Source organism: Moschus berezovskii, chromosome 2 (assembly GCF_049115385.1).
Source record: "Moschus berezovskii isolate FMDL1 chromosome 2, NW_MosBer_1.0, whole genome shotgun sequence".
In the NCBI taxonomy this organism is placed as follows: domain Eukaryota; kingdom Metazoa; phylum Chordata; class Mammalia; order Artiodactyla; family Moschidae; genus Moschus; species Moschus berezovskii.
This window is the reverse complement of record NC_142461.1, coordinates 20321146-20334856: the sequence shown is the minus strand read 5'-3', so window position 1 is coordinate 20334856 and position 13711 is coordinate 20321146. Positions and strand designations below refer to the sequence as shown.

At 46.8% G+C, this 13711-nt stretch overlaps 2 pseudogenes; both read left to right on the top strand.

Annotated features, from left to right (window-relative positions):
- The first annotated feature begins 284 nt into the window (after window positions 1-284).
- On the top strand, window positions 285-985 carry LOC148778507 (small cysteine and glycine repeat-containing protein 9 pseudogene; annotated as a pseudogene).
- A 10785-nt stretch (window positions 986-11770) lies between these two features.
- On the top strand, window positions 11771-13476 carry LOC148778506 (small cysteine and glycine repeat-containing protein 9 pseudogene; annotated as a pseudogene).
- Window positions 13477-13711: the final 235 nt, after the last annotated feature.

Below are 13711 nucleotides of genomic sequence, written 5' to 3'. Positions count from 1 at the left end.
GTTTAAGGGGCCCTTGGTGGAGGCAGGCATCAGACCTTCACCTCCTGAGTCTCCCTCCTCACCTCTCCTCTCTACTCAGAGTCCCCTCGACCGACACCATGGGCTGCTGTGGTTGTGGAAGTTGTGGCTGCGGTGGTGGCTGTGGCTGTGGCTGTGGCAGTGGCTGTGGCAGTGGCTGTGGCGGTGGCTGCGGTGGTGGCTGTGGCAGTGGCTGCGGTGGTGGCTGTGGCGGTGGCTGCGGTGGTGGCTGTGGCGGTGGCTGCGGTGGTGGCTGTGGCAGTGGCTGCGGTGGTGGCTGTGGTGGTGGCTGTGGCAGTGGCTGCGGTGGTGGCTGTGGCGGTGGCTGCGGTGGTGGCTGTGGTGGTGGCTGCGGTGGTGGCTGCGGTGGTGGCTGTGGTGGTGGCTGTGGCAGCTGCAACAGCTGCAGATGCTACCGGGTGGGCTGCTGCACCAGCTGCTGCCCCTGCTGCTATGGCTGCTGTGGGGGCTGCTGCAGCGTCCCCGTGGTCTGCTGCCACCGCCGCACCTGCAGCTGCAACTCGTGTGGCTGCGGGGGTGGGAAGGGCTGTTGCCAGCAGAAGAGCTGCTGTCAGAAGCAATGCTGCCACTAGGTGACCAGCTCAGCCTCTGTTCTGGATGTCTCTCTACCCTGTTCACCTGCCCTACCTGACATCACCTGGGATTCTGGGACTTACCTTCCTGGGCTGCAACTTTGCTCCTGGATTTGGATTCCTATCTCTTCTGCTTTGGGTATTTTCAGTTTCCCTCTCTGAAAAATTCCCAATCGATTAGCAAACATCCAAAATAAAGGCCCAAGTACAACCTGACTCCTAAAGAAGAGTTGACATCACTGAGCTCCATCAAATAGGATCACAATTCCCAATATCCTTTAGATGCACGTTTCGTTCCCAGTTACGTGCTTTTATCTCTGTACATTTTCTATCATGTATTCCTGTTTATCAACAACTGTTTTCTAAATTTCCTAATAAAATAATTCAATTTATCATGTAGAAGTTTCTCTTCGCCTTTGTTTTGGTTTAATCATATTTCACCTCCTAGAAGTTATCAATCTCTTAAAAGTCTCTTAGTGGAGGGGCAGTGACAATGGAGCCAGGAAGGACCATGAGAACAATTTTTCTGTCTCCACTGTCTATGAACTCCAGTTTCAACCCAAGCAGAACAAATATATTTGAAAGTGCGTCTTTGTTCACAATTTGAATTCAGTTTTGAGGTAACAGTTTTATTTACAGATGAATGTTTCCCTAGTTTATTAAAAGTCCTGTATTATTCACAAAGAGCCAGTTTAAACAAAATTTTCATAACTACATCTACTAGTGGAAACCGTGTCAGACTTAATTTTTTATGCTCCAAAATCACTGCAGATTCTGATTGCAGCCATGAAATTAAAAGACGCTTACTCCTTGGAAGGAAAGTTATGACCAACCTAGACAGCATATTAAAAAGCAGAGACATTACTTTGCCAACCAAGGTCCGTCTAGTCAAGGCTATGGTTTTTCCCGTGGTCATGTATGGATGTGAGAGTTGGACTGTGAAGAAAGCTGATCGCCGAAGAATTGATGCTTTTGAACTGTGGTGCTGGAGAAGACTCTTGCGAGTCCCTTGGACTGCAAGCAGATCCAACCAGTCCATCCTAAAGGAGATGAATCCTGGGTGTTCATTGGAAGGACTGATGCTAAAGCTGAAACTGCAATACTTTGGCCACCTCATGTGAAGAGTTGACTCACTGGAAAAGACTCTGATGCTGGGAGGGATTGGGGGCAGGAGGAGAAGGGGACGACAGAGAATGAGATGGTTGGATGGCATCACTGACTCAATGGACATGAGTTTGAGTGAACTCCGGGAGTTGGTGATGGACAGGGAGGCCTGGCGTGCTGTGGTTCATGGGGTCACAAAGAGTCGGACACGACTGAGCGACTGAACTGCCTGACTGACTGACTGACCAAAATATGGATGACTACATTGCCTTTAGATTTCCATCCACTGGGGCCATTTACTCTTTGCTTGGAGGGCAGAGTTCCACCCCTGCAGTGTAGGCCCTTTCATTTTTTTTCCCCCATATAAATTCAGGCAGCAGTGCACAGTTAGAATTTTCCTATTATTAGTTTAGCTTCCCCTGGTGGCTCAGTGGTAAAGAATATGGCTGCCACTGAAGGGCCACAGGTTCGATCCCTTGGTTGGGAATAAGTCCCCTGGAGAAGGAAATGGCAGCCCACTCCAGTATTCTTGCCTGGGAAATCCCATGGGGAGAGGAACCTGGTGGGGCTATAGTCCATGGAGTTGCAAGGAGTGGGTCATGGCTTAGTGACTAAAGCAAACAAAACAACTACAAAAATCAATACCATCAGGTTGTGCTAAATGCATTGGCATTGGTGGATGTGGTATTTATGTTATGTTGAGAAGGCAATGACAAGCCACTCCAGTACTCTTGCCTAGAAAATCCCATGGATAGAGGAGCCTGGTAGGCTGCAGTCCTTGGGCTTGCTAAGAGTCGGACATGACTGAGCGACTTCACTTTCACTTTTCACTTTCACACATTGGAGAAGGAAATGGCAGCCCACTCCGGTGTTCTTGCCTGGAGAATCCTAGGGACGGGGGAGCCTGGTGGGCTTCCGTCTATGGGGTCACACAGAGTCAGACACGACTGAAGTGACTTAGCAGCAGCAGCAGCAGTTCTCTTGAAGTAACTGGTTCTTTTGAAGTAACTGCTGCTTGCTTTTCTGTTTATGTTATTGGGTTGCCCAAAAAGTAACATCATACAAAAAACCCAAACAAACTTTTTGACCAACCAAATAATTTACCCTCATTTGGGTTTATTGTTAAGACTTAGGGTTTCTTTCTAATTTATATCAGATCTTAATAGCTTAAGATATAATTTATGCTTTTGTGTATTTATTTCCGTTTCTTAGACTCTTAAGCCTTTTGGGACTTTGAGCAGTCATCTAATCTGTGTCCCTTTGCCAGACTGTTGGAAGTCCTTTCCTGTTGGAAAATCATTATATGGGTAAGATCTACCTCTCTCATTCCTAGAGGAAACTAGACCTCAGTGAGTCCTCGATAACCATAATTCACTTTGAAGATGCAAGTTGAAATACAAGTGATATTTTATGATTCAAACCATGATAGTATTTAGAAGGATTTGAATATTTCAGAAGAGTTTGCTTTCTGTTGACAAATGTTCATTGAAATGCTCCTAGGTATAAAGATAGGTCTAAAGAGATGATGCTAGTTCAAAGATGGAGCAGACTCTGCCTTGGAATGTTTGCGGGGGATGAATGTGCACACAAATAATTATAATCCAAGGCTAAGTGTGATGCCTGGCCTTGTAGGTGTTTCCGTCAGAGGTAGGAACACACAGAACAGGTTCATTGCACTGAACCTGTGGCTTCTTGTTCCATGTGACCTTTTCAGTGTATCTTTTCTCCATCAGATGTGGTCCAGTTTGGACAAGAGCCAGAGAGTGGCAGAGGCTGTTGTCCGTAGGTAGGGTGGTCAGCATCATTGTTTTTGCATAAGTTTCCTCATTCCTCTGCTACAGGCATGCGTTTCTCAGATGGACTAAGTACTGAGAAGAAAGTATTAGGTCACAATGTAAGAGAGAAAATATTTTCTGTAGCTCAGTTGAGCTCAGCAAATCTTTTCACTTTTCAATCTGATATTCAGTCATGTCCGACTCTGTGCGACCCCATAAACGGCAGCCGACCAGGCTCCGCTGTCCCTGGGATTCTCCAGGCAATAACACTGGAGTGGGTTGCCATTTCCTTCTCCACAATCTGATATTATTCCCACTTAATTTGCAAATTCCTGTAGGCCCTGCTTATCCGTTTCCCACAGTGAGGCACACAGACTGTTTATGCCAATTATTCAGATAACCTAGTGAAGATCCAAATTCTCAGTAGGATTACAGAAAGCAAACTATTCACCAGTTGGGTTATGGTGTAGAATGTGTGAACTCAGAGTGCTCCTCCTACACTCTCCAACCCCCATCACACCCTCTCCCCACCCTGTCCATGCATAGAATCTGTCTGACTTCCTTGTGAATTTCATGGCAGTTTCATGTGATGGGAATTAGTGTGGACCATGTTCAGAAGGAGGGAGAGAGCAGAGCATGTCAAGGAAAGCCAGGAACCAGGCTGCATACCTGGACCACATCATGGATACAACAGCAGCATGTTTCTTTTACTTAAACGTCAAGAATGATTCATTACACAGGTTCACCTAAGTCACAGCATCTCTTTAGGCCTACAGCTCAACATTCACAGAAACACATGTGGTTGATACTCATTACGCATTCCCGAGAGATTGTATTTGTTTGCAAGGGCTACCATAACAAAGTAGGACAAACTGGGTGGCTCAAACAGGAGTTTGTTTTCTCACAGTTATGGAGGCTGCAAGTCCAAGATCAAATTCAGGTTCCTCGGCTGCAAGTCCAAGATCAAATTCAGGTTCCTCGGCTGCAAGTCCGAGATCCAGACGTCAGCAGGTTATATTTCTTCTGCAGCCTCTCTCCTTGGTTGCAGATGGCTGCCATCTTGCATGTCCTCACATGGTCTTCCCTCTGGGCATGTCTGTGTCCTTACATCCTCTTCTTAGAAGGGCACCAGCCATATTTGTTTAGGACCCACTTTAATGATCTTCTTTTAACTTAATTACCTCCTGAAATATTTTATCTCTACATATAGTCATGTATGTACATACAGTATGCACTGGTCATAGCAAACACCCTCTTCCAACAACACAAGAGAAGACTCTACACATGGACATCACCAGATGGTCAACACCGAAATCAGATTGATTATATTCTTTGCAACCAAAGATGGAGAAGCTGTATACAGTTAGCGAAAACAAGACCAGGAGCTGACTGTGGCTCAGATCATGAACTCCTTATTGCGAAATTCAGACTTAAATTGAAGAAAGTAGGGAAAACCACTAGACCATTCAGATATGACCTCAATCAAATCCCTTATGATTATACAGTGGAAGTGAGAAACAGATTTAAGGAACTAGATCTGATAGATAGAGTGCCTGATGAACTCTGGACGGAGGTTCGTGACATTGTACAGGAGACAGGGACCAAGACCATCCCCATGGAAAAGAAATGCAAAAGAGTGAAATGGTTGTCTGAGGAGGCCTTACAAATAGCTGTGAAAAGAAGAGAGGCAAAAAGCAAAGGAGAAAAGGAAAGATATAAGCATCTGAATGCAGAGTTCCAAAGAATAGCAAGGAGAGATAAGAAAGACTTCCTCAGCGATCAATGCAAAGAAATAGAGGAAAACAACAGAATAGGAAAAACAAGAGACCTCTTCAAGAAAATTAGAGATTCCAAGGGAACATTTCATGCAAAGATGGGCTCGATAAAGGACAGAAATGGTATGGACCTAACAGAAGCAGAAGATATTAAGAAGAGGTGGCAGGAATACACAGAAGAACTGTACAAAAAAGATCTTCACGACCAAGATAGTCACGATAACATGATCACTGACCTAGAGCCAGACATCTTGGAATGTGAAGTCAAGTGGGCCTTAGAAAGCATCACTACGAACAAAGCTAGTGGAGGTGATGGAATTCCAGTTGAGCTATTTCAAGTCTTGAAAGATGATGCTGTGAAAGTGCTGCACTCAATATGCCAGCAGATTTGGAAAACTCAGCAGTGGCCACAGGACTGGAAGAGGTCAGTCTTCATTCCAATCCCAAAGAAAGGCAATGCCAAAGAATGCTCAAACTACCGCACAATTGCACTCATCTCACACGCTAGTAAAGTCATGCTCAAAATTCTCCAAGCCAGGCTTCAGCAGTATGTAAACCATGAACTCCCAGATGTTCAAGCAGGTTTTAGAAAAGGCAGAGGCACCAGAGATCAAATTGCCAACATCCGCTGGATCATGGAGAAAGCAAGAGAGTTTCAGAAAAACATCTATTTCTGCTTCATTGACTATGCCAAAGCCTTTGACTGTGTGGATCACAATAAACTGTGGAACATTCTGAAAGAGATGGGAATCCCAGACCACCTGACCTGCCTCGAGAAACCTGTATGCAGGTCAGGAAGCAACAGTTAGAACTGGACATGGAACAACAGACTGGTTCCAAATAGGAAAAGGTGTACGTCAAGGTTGTATATTGTCACCTTGCTTATTTAACTTATATGCAGAGTACATCATGAGGAACGCTGGGCTGGAAGAAGCACAAGCTGGAATCAAGATTGCCGGGAGAAATATCAATAACCTCAGATATGCAGATGACACTACCCTTATGGCAGAAAGTGAAGAGGAACTCAAAAGCCTCTTGATGAAAGTGAAAGAGGAGAGTGAAACAGTTGGCTTGAAGCTCAACATTCAGAAAACAAAGATCATGGCATCTGGTCCCATCACTTCATGGGAAATAGATGGAAAAACAGTGGAAACAGTGTCAGACTTTATTTTTTTGGGCTCCAAAATCACTGCAGATGCTGATTGCAGCCATGAAATTAAAAGACGCTTGCTCCTTGGAAGGAAAGTTATGACCAACCTTGATAGTGTATTAAAAAGCAGAGACATTACTTTGCCAACCAAGGTCCGTCTAGTCAAGGCTATGGTTTTTCCCGTGGTCATGTATGGATGTGAGAGTTGGACTGTGAAGAAGGCTGATCGCTGAAGAATCGATGCTTTTGAACTGTGGTGTTGGAGAAGACTCTTGAGAGTCCCTTATACTGCAAGGAGATCCAACCAGTCCATTCTAAGGGAGATCAATCCTGGATGTTCATTGAAGGGACTGATGCTAAAGCTGAAACTGCAATACTTTGGCCACCTCATGCGACGAGTTGACTCACTGGAAAAGACTCTGATGCTGGGAAAGGTTGGGGGCGGGAGGAGAAGGGGACGACGGAGAATGAGATGGCTGGATGTCATCACCGACTCTGTGGACATGAGTTTGAGTGAACTCCGGGAGTTGGTGATGGACAGGGAGGCCTGGCGTGCTGTGATTCATGGGGTCACGGAGAGTCGGACACGACTGAGCGACTGAACTGAACTGAACTGAACATATAGTCAGGTTCCGAGGTACTAAGGGTTAGGACTTCAACTTCAGCATATTGATTTGAGCATGAGTGGGGGACACAGTTCAACTCCTAACAAAAGAACAACACAGCCTAGAGATGTCATATCATCATGTGTCTTTCATTCTTGTGATTTTGCTTGTGACCTATATTTGCTTTGGTTTTTACACATATCTTCTTTTCTATATCAAACTGCCACCTATCTAACTGAAGGAATGGTGTCTTCTTGGTATCCCCCCGTAAGACCCAGCTCCATGCCTGGCAAATAAAGGTTCAGTAACTGTTAGTGGATGACTGGCCACCTGGGTCCCTTTCTCACAAATCAGTGTCAGTGATGAATGTGACATCTCTTTCATCCTGACAGCCTCTTGTATTTTATTTACAGTGACTGAAAGCAAACGCACATGTCTAATGAGAGGGACAAGGGACCAACAGCCTAAAAAGGGTTCTGTCTTCCATGGGAGGAGTGGCTGTATCTCCAGAATTTGTCTGCTCAACCTTTCTTTGTGGGAAAACTGCCTCAAGGATGCCCCAGTGAGGAAAAGTTGGGTAAGAAAGATGGAAGGGGCTTCTCTCTTGACCACTCCCTTCTAGCTAGAAATAGCCATGTGATGGTCGTGGTTCTAAGGGTGGAGTGTGGGACCGGAAGGATAAGTCAGAGGGTGGAGGTCCCGGGGGATAAATTCTTGAGGCTGAGATTAACTAAGGGGAGGTGGGTAACCAGAGAGCACTAGAGGCTCAGGGCTCTTGGAGGTGGGAAAAAACATGAGAACAGAGTCAGATGGCTGCCAAAACCTACCTCGTAAACTTAGAATTTGGGGAGACACACCCCCTTGTCAAATGCTGTCTTCTGAATTTCAAGGAGCTGAGAAGGAAGACCTCCTTTGGAAGTCTTACCTGACATTCTTACTTCACTCATGTCTCCTTTGGTTATTTCATTCCATTTGATCAGTTCAACCTGTTTAAACATCTGCCTTGTGTCAGGCTCTGTGTAGGGGGACAAGAAAATGCCCCAAGTGAACCTCGTGGGGTTGGTGCCAGAATGTCCTTCTGGGAGACATTTCCTAGGTGCTTGGCTTCCCTCAGGCTTGACTCTCCTGTCCAACCCAGCTGGGAACCCCCAACTGACCATGATGGATTAAACAGCTGGAGTCCACAGAAAAGGGCCAAGGAAAGGTATGGGAGAGTGATGGGAGGGGTGTTTGGGGACACGTTTTATCATGTATATGGACTCTTCAGGGAATGGAGTGCTTGAAAGTTGCCCTTTTTGACTCTTTAGATTCCGATGCTCACAGTCTCACGTTATAACCAAGGGCTATCTTGTTGTTTGCAGAGGCTGGTCTCAGACATCCATGGTGCTGGTCTTGGCTAGAGCTGAACTTTGTGGTCTGGCTCTGGGAGGTCTGAGCTGGAGGATATGGATGCTCAGTGAGGGAGATGACTCGTTGGAAAGCACACGTGAACTCTAGAGCTAGTGGCAAAGGAACATGTGGGGCCCAATGCCTCCATTTATGTTGCTTTTTGAAGTTGTTGCTGTTTTGTTTAGTGCTAAGTCATGTCCAACTCCTTGAGACCCCATGGAGTGTAGCCCGCCAGACTCCTCTGTCCATGGGATTTCCCACACAAGAATACTGGAGTGGGTGGCCATTTTCTTCTTAGTAATGAGGCATGACAATTATGATCAAAATACAGGAGAAGGAAACTCTATGAGGAGACGAAGAGTAATCATCATAAACCTGAGCCAAAGGTGATCATGCTCCTGAGTGACCCCATGACCATGCAGGATCTGTACAAATATTTACTGATGCACTAAAACTTCTGCTGCTATCCAGGGAGAGATTTGGGGAGAGTCTAGTGTACTACATTTAAGTGCCAACACTGAGGATGAGCCCCTAATCCCTTGCTTCTTTATAAACCCACACGGATTACTCATTCACTAACTACATCTATGACAAAAAATGCATCTAGTTTTTGATTCATTACTGCCTTTACTTATGTAACATCTGCCTTGTCCATTGGGATCAAAACTCATTTCTCCTGATAGACTATTGAGAGACTTGAAAGAGAAAAGAGGTGGGTCTTGCTCTAATGCAAATCCAGGTCTCCTGTATTGCAGGCAGAATCTTTACCCTCTAGCCACCAGGGAAGCCACAACTAACTCTAATGCAGTTTATTAAGACAACAGTTGCTTTGTGTATACAGGGATGCCAATGCAATGGTGAAAATAGGACACAAATGAACACAACGTTAGAGGCATTTCGAGAATGTGGAACATCAGCTATCTTGACTTAGTTTTGTTGAGAACATGATTTGAACAGTAATTGACAGAGAAGGGGGCTTCTCAGGTGGCACAGTGGTAAAAAATCCATCTGCCAATGCAGGAGACCCAGGTTTGATCCCCGAGTTGGGAAGATCCCCTGGAGTATGAAATGGCAACCCACTCCAGTATTTTTGCTTGACGAATCCCATGGACAGAGGAGCCATGTCAGGCTACAGTCCATGGGGTTGCAAGGAGTCAGACACAACCGAGTGACTGAATGTGCAAACACACACACACACACACACACTCCACACACAAAACAGAGAAGACTGCACATTTATTATTTTAGCTGGTGTTTATTAAATACAGGCAGGAAAACAGAAACTCAAAAAATGTGAGATTTCCATGGACTGATGATAAGGATCCAGCCATGATTTTGACTTAAAAGTCAAAGAGGAGCAGACAGAGAGGGGGGAGTCTTATCTAGACCATGGCTCCCTGCAGCACCTTCCCAGAAGCCAGACTGGCAGCCTAGTGGCAGCATTGCTTCTGGCAGCTGCACTTCTGCTGACAGCAGCTCTTCTGCTGGCAACAGCCCTTCCCACCCCCGCAGCCACACGAGTTGCAGCTGCAGGTGCGGCGGCAGCAGACCACGGGGACACTGCAGCAGCCCCCACAGCAGCCATAGCAGCAGGGGCAGCAGCTGGTGCAGCAGCCCACCCGGTAGCATCTGCAGCTGTTACAGCTGCCACAGCCACCACCGCAGCCACCGCCACAGCCACCACCGCAGCCACCGCCACAGCCACCACCGCAGCCACCACCGCAGCCACCGCCGCAGCCACCGCCACAGCCACCACAACTTCCACAACCACAGCAGCCCATGGTGTCAGTAGAGAGGACTCAGGAGAGGTGAGGAGGGAGACTCAGTAGGTGAGGGAGGTCGAATGTCAGCTTCTGCTGCAGGGGACCCTTATATACCAGCTCTGGGGACAGGAGAGGGAAGACACATGACCACTTCCCTGTTGCTGTTTGTCTGGATTTACTCTTTACTATTTGTCTTAATAAACTGCATCATCTCTTGTTTACTTCCCTTTTAGATATCTTTGTCTTTACCCAATTTTCAGTGTTTTTTTTTTTCTTTCATAAAACTATATTCCAATGCAATTTGAAAAGGCTTAAATGTTCCAGGGAAGCATGCTGAGAACCCGACTGTCAACAGGAATGGGCAGACTTCTCCATCATCCCACAATACCAGGGGCTATCACGGTGAGTGTGAGTGCTGGGCAGGGTTGTCCACAGCCCACATCTCCCTTTGGACAGCCCCCAAGCCAGGTGATCTGTGAGCTTCCAAGGGGGTCGCGACAGTGAAGCTTAAGGTACAATCCCTGACCTCAAAGAGTTTGCAACATAGTGACATTAGAAGCTGGGGATGTGAAAATGGCCACAAATTCCAAACAAGGCCAGACGTTGTGCTCGGGCTTCGTGACCAGTGGGAACTGCTGAGGCTAGAAGTTTTCATTCTCCACCTCTTCATTTGAAGTGTTCCACTGTGATTTGTCTTTTCACAGCCAGGCTGTAATGATTCTTTTAAAAACAGAAATATTGGGTTGACCAAAAAGTTAATTCAGGTTTTCTGTCCCCTCTCATGAAAAAACCCAAATGAACTTTTTGGCCAGCCCAACAGATCCTCTGAAGAGTCTGCATACTGATAGTGTAGTTCTTGGCATGTGTAGTAGCTTTGGTTGAGGGACTGATTTCGTCTTTGATGATATGACATCAGTTGATGTCTGAGAGAAGCACCCCTGTGCTAAGTAGCTGACTTAGGTGATTCTGAGAGCAGGGTGGATACCTGAGGAGTACAGGTACAGAGCCCAGAGGAGTAGGGGAAGAATGGGGTCTGTGGCAATGAGGCGAAGCATGTAGCGGTGGATCCTGGTGGGACGTGAGCGCTGGGGACCAACATGGAGGCTGTAAAAATATAAGGAAGGAGAGACGAGAGTGCCGGTGGCCTTTTCATCACACAAGCTGATGTAGGAGCATCTCTTGCCATCACTGAGTCCAGAGGCCTTGGTGGGCATGTTTGCTGGCTGACTGTCTCCCGGAGCTGCTCTGGCAACAGGCTTGCTGCTCAGAATCCATGTTGTCAATTTGGTGAGACTGTTCTTCGGGAATTTGAGTGAAAGGAAATGCTGTGATGGGCCCAGGGCTGATAGGTGGTGTTATCAATGAGCACAGACCATTTCTGTATGTGGACCGAAGAGCATTTCAGCGGCTCAGGGGGTGCTTCATCCGTGGTGAGGGGGGCAATGGAGCAGACAGAGAGTGAACAGATGTGAGAGCTTTTAAAGGGGCAAAAATCAACGGAATTTTGTGAAAGACTAGATATGGGCTGAGAGAAAGGAAAGATTCAAAGACGACTTTAACAATTTTATTTAGTTATTTCTTTGTGACTGTGCTGGGTCTCTGTTGCTGTGCTCAGGCTTTCTGTGTTTGCAAGAAGCAGGGACTATCTTCTTTGTGGTGTGCGGGCTTCTCATTGCAGTGGATTCTCTTGTTGTGGAACACAGGCTCTAGGGCACGTGGGTTCAGTAGCTGTGGCTCATGGGTTTAGTTGCCCTGGGGCATGTGGGATCTTCCCAGGCCAGGGATCAAACCCATGTCTCTTGCGTTGGCAGGCAGACTCTCAACCACTGGACCACCAGGGAAGTCCCAAAGGCGATTTTTTAAATGGATTGTCAACTTGATGGGTAAGGAAATGTGGAGAAATTTACATTTTGGGGGGAGGGGGAGTCAGGGAAGATTATGACTTGAGTCTGGGACAAGTGACACTGGAGGTGCCTCCAGGGAGAAGGTGGACTGCAAGTTGGCTACGTGTGGAATCTGAAGAAGATTCTAAGCTGGATGTGCGCATCTGAGGAACAAATTCAGGCATATACGTGAGGAAATGGAAACTTTGGGTGTGGACACGAGCTTTCAGGGAGATGGTGTAGAGTGAGAGAGGCGAGCATGGATCAAGGCTTTTAGTAGATTACTTTTGAGGTTACAAAAAGGAAAGAAGTTCATTTCACTCAAGAACAATTTTTGGAAATAGAGCTGTGAACGTGTAGCTTCATAAGAACTAAAATGGCTGATGTAATGATGCAGAAGGTACACAGTACTAACAAAGGGGAAATTTTGAGAGAATGGCTTGTGCACTGTGGGCATTCACGCTGACTTGCCTTCCTCTCGAATCTTCTGTGAAGGCAGGGTGATGTCAACTGACTATTTGGAGAGAAAACCATTAAGGAGAAAGAACAGGAGCTCATAGCAATCCAGGGCCTTCTTAATTCAGAATCTTAGACTCAACTGTCCTTCTGCAAAGATCCCCTCCAGTAGGTTAGCACCTCTTGGTTTGTTTCTAAAATGACTGTAAAGAGGAAAGCTAAAATTAGCAAATGTGTTGGTTTAAATGTAGTCCATAAGAATGTGACAAGGAAGAACCCTAGACAACCCTATTTGGAAGCTGCAATGGCAGCAAGGAGGAAGTGACCACTGGTCATGAGCCCTGGGTCACTCCCTCTAGCATCTCCCAAGGTGGTATATAAGGGCCTCACCAGCGGAAGGCAGCATCAGACCTCCCTGCCCTCCTGAGTCTCCCTCCTCACCTCTCCTGAGTCCTCTCTACTGACACCATGGGCTGCTGTGGTTGTGGAAGTTGTGGTGGCTGCGGTGGTGGCTGTGGCAGTGGCTGCGGTGGTGGCTGTGGCGGTGGCTGCGGTGGTGGCTGTGGCAGCTGCAACAGCTGTAGATGCTACCGGGTGGGCTGCTGCACCAGCTGCTGCCCCTGCTGCTACGGCTGCTGTGGGGGCTGCTGCAGCGTCCCCGTGGTCTGCTGCCACCGCCGCACCTGCAGCTGCAACTCGTGTGGCTGCGGCGGTGGGAAGGGCTGTTGCCAGCAGAAGAGCTGCTGTCAGCAGAAGTGCAGCTGCCAGAAGCAATGCTGCCACTAGGTGAGCTGCTCTTCAGGTGCTGCTGGTACCCATTCTGTTGGTAAGACTTTCCTCCTTCTCACCCATTTTTCCTCTACTTTTTGGTCCTGGACCCTCTTCCTGGCTTTCTTTGGTGCTACAAATCCCTTCATCTGGAAAGTTTCCCAACTAAAAGGAAACATCTAGTGGAAAAATTCTGTGTGCAGCCCAGCACCTGAGTGATTGTGCACATCAGTAAACTCAGCTGAATGAAATCTTGATTCCTAATGTTTGGTTTGATGAATATGAATACTTCCAGCTGAAGACCACCATTCAGCTCCTTCCTTGATCTACTATTCCCTGCCTGCAGGCATGGTTTTCTATTTTCCCTTTTCGTGTTCTTAGTTATCCCATAATGTCATCCAAATTTCCTAATAAAATAAAAACTAGATACCC